A 2,942-nucleotide genomic window follows, 5' to 3' on the forward strand; every position below is an offset into this window, starting at 1 on the left:
TTAAAATACAAGTAACCTACATGCAGAAAATAGAAGAATGTTGTAGTTTCTGCTGAGGTAATGGGCAACTAGAGCAGTAGGTTCGGATGAGGTATTGGCAGTACTCTAATTACTGTCATTCTGAAGGACCGTGTATCTGAAAGTGATTATTTATTCCTCTTGTTAGATTATTACAAGTAGATGGTTTCCTGCTATTTGCCTCTGTTTCTTATTACTTAAGTGGTAATCTCAAATTAAAAAAAAATGAGTTCCAGTACCAATTCCTTGGTACAGATTGGGGAAAAAGAGCATAGTATTTGACTGAATTTTGGCAGTTCAGTATTGGCAAGATACTGAATTTCATTAGCTCTCAAGCAAACTTTACAGGAACTGGTCTCAAATCTGCTTTTTGCTTTCATTTTTGTAGGTAAACAGTCCCTGAAATGTGCTGAAAATTGGGTTACTGCAGCAAAAGTTAAAATACACACAATGCCTCAGTGTGCCTTTAAATATCAAGTTCCCCACTGCTGTGCTTTTAGATAGGTACCAACAGTTCAAGGTAGATAAGTTTATCTTGTTAGTTCTTGCACTTGAAATCTGTGTTTTGAGTGAAGAAATGTTAACATAGAAGTTAGTTATTGTGTTCAGGACTACTGACGTCTTAAATCCAGTGAAATGAAATCAGTATTTTAGCCCAAATTATAAATTGTAGAAATGTATTAATTCTTTGGGTGGCTAAAGTAGTTCAGATTTACACATGTATCATGATACCTTTTTTTTTTCCCTTTCAGATTCAGATGCCCAACTGCAATCTTTCAAACTCTGGTCTGTTAATAAAACTGTCTTGCACAAAACAGTGTGTCATCTCGATTGGTCTCTCTTTGTGATCATCTTCTCTAGCGGTGGTGGTGGCCAAGTTAGCTTTGGAGTAACCTGTTTCAAAGAGCTATCTGTAGTTTGAATTAGCAGTATATAGATAATACTGTTTCACCTTCATTTGGAGGAAGAAAATTTGGAAGGATTCATGCAGGTAACAGATGAGTTTTTGAGTGGCAACATTTATTTTTGTTTTGATTAAAAATACAGTAAGTGACAAACTGAGCTGTATGCTGTTGAGTGGACAGGATTCCTACTTAGTTGTAGCGTACCAGAAAGCTGCGCAAGAAGATTTTTTCTATGTGAAGAGGCAAGGGTGCATCAGTTCCTAACACATTAAGATCCTGATTTTAAGATGATGATAATTACTTCCAGCTCTGAACATCTTCAGGTATTTTGTACCAAAGGAAACTACAAAATAGCAAATTACTTTCCACATTCTAGATAATTACTCAGTTTTGCATAATTTGTTTGCAGTGTTTTATTTTTAGATACTATAGAAGTGGAGACCACAGGATTCATGAGGATAAGAACAGTCCTTGGTAAAGCGTAGGTCTAGCAGAGTACAGATCAGAAACCCAGGCACTGGTAAAATGCGTGACTCTGCTTGCGTTCAGACTGACTTCACATCTTGCGAGCACTGCGCTGAAGGAGCCTTAGCCTGCCGAGACATTTGGTGCAACAGATCAACACGTCGCGTCTGCTCTGAAATGCTTTTCTCAGTTACAGGCAAGCTGTATTTACATACTTCACCAATGAAGGATGTCCATTTAAAAATCACTGGCATTGATTTATTATTTTTTTTTTTTAGTCTAAAACTTTTTAACAGCAAAGCTAGTTTATTAAAGCTTGTCAAAACCTAGTCTTGTTTTTAAATAACTCAGGAAATTATGATAGTGGCTTAACTGAAAATAGTTGCGTGCTTTTGTTAATGTCTTGGGACATTGGGAAAAGAGCTGAGTGTCAGATGGGTCAGTGTTTCCAGATACTTAAACAACTGAGTTCTAAAACCTAAAGTGACAGTTCCATAATTGCGAGTCCAGCTCCAAAATCTTGTAACACAGCTTCTTGTGTCTAAATACAGAAGTGCCAACACCCTTGTGAGTCCATGTAACTGCACTGAATCAGAGGAACTCGGCAGTTCCTTACAGCTGTTAGGTGCAAGTAATTAGACTACTGAGACATGCTTGAAAAGGGTTTAATGAGTGAATGAGGTGAAAACCATAAAGGCATTTCATTTGTTCGGCATCTTTGTAAAGTGACAATCAGTGTGATTTACAAGGAAAAACACTTTCATGAAGTTACTGGATGAACGGAAAAAATCTTACGGTGAAAATTATAATAGCTTTGCACTGTTAGTGGGAAGCCTCAGTTCTCGTCTTGATCTTGTAAGAGAACAGTCTGACTCCTTTCAGCTTAAAACTGCACCAGTGGGCAATGAAATTTGCATATCCAGGGGACATACCTGAGAAAAGTTTTGTTGACTTCAGTATCCTTGTTTGTTTCAATTGATACCCTTCCATTACTTTGCTACAAGGTTTCCTGTTATTTCCCTTTGGCTCATATACATTTTCTATCATATTCTTAACAGAAAAGCAGTTCATGGATATACTGAAGCCATACAAATGGATAGCAAACTTTGTATGACAGGTATAGAGAATAAGAGATTAAATCATTAAGTTAATCAGTGCTGTAGGACCGTGTTTGCCTGATAAGAATGCCCTGTAGGTCCCAAATTCTGTTTAAAGGAATGCATGTACTAAAGCGTTAGTGAGGAGAAAGTTAATTTGGTTTTTGTGGTACTTGGGCAACTCCTTTTTCTTACCTGCCTCCGAAATGCACTTTCAGATAGCAGCTGCCAAATGTTAATACATGGTGTGGGAACTAATACTAAAGTGTAGCTGTGTTTAAACCGGTAATCCTGCGTAGTTGGTCACCTTTAATACTAGCATAGCGTTCAGGATTTTTAGTACTGCTCTTCAGGCATGTCCCATAGTAGGCAATTACAGGAACAGCTCATGATCCAATAGTTAAGGTCAGAATTTGCACTGGAAATAAGGCACGATCCACTTACTCAGTGCATGAAT

The 2,942-nt window shown here is 37.5% G+C and overlaps 1 protein-coding gene across 1 annotated transcript in view; it reads left to right on the forward strand.

The window, feature by feature from the left end:
* RPL7 (ribosomal protein L7) overlaps nt 1-833 on the forward strand; it is a 6,453-nt gene extending 5,620 nt beyond the window's left edge. Inside the window, exon 6 of the mRNA XM_035890112.1 lies at nt 771-833. The gene's annotated coding sequence lies outside the window, so the exon portion shown is untranslated. The remainder of the gene's footprint in view (nt 1-770) is intronic.
* Nucleotides 834-2,942: the final 2,109 nt, after the last annotated feature.

Source organism: Egretta garzetta, unplaced genomic scaffold (genome assembly GCF_000687185.1).
Source record: "Egretta garzetta isolate BGI_Z169 unplaced genomic scaffold, ASM68718v1 scaffold251, whole genome shotgun sequence".
Lineage (NCBI taxonomy): Eukaryota > Metazoa > Chordata > Aves > Pelecaniformes > Ardeidae > Egretta > Egretta garzetta.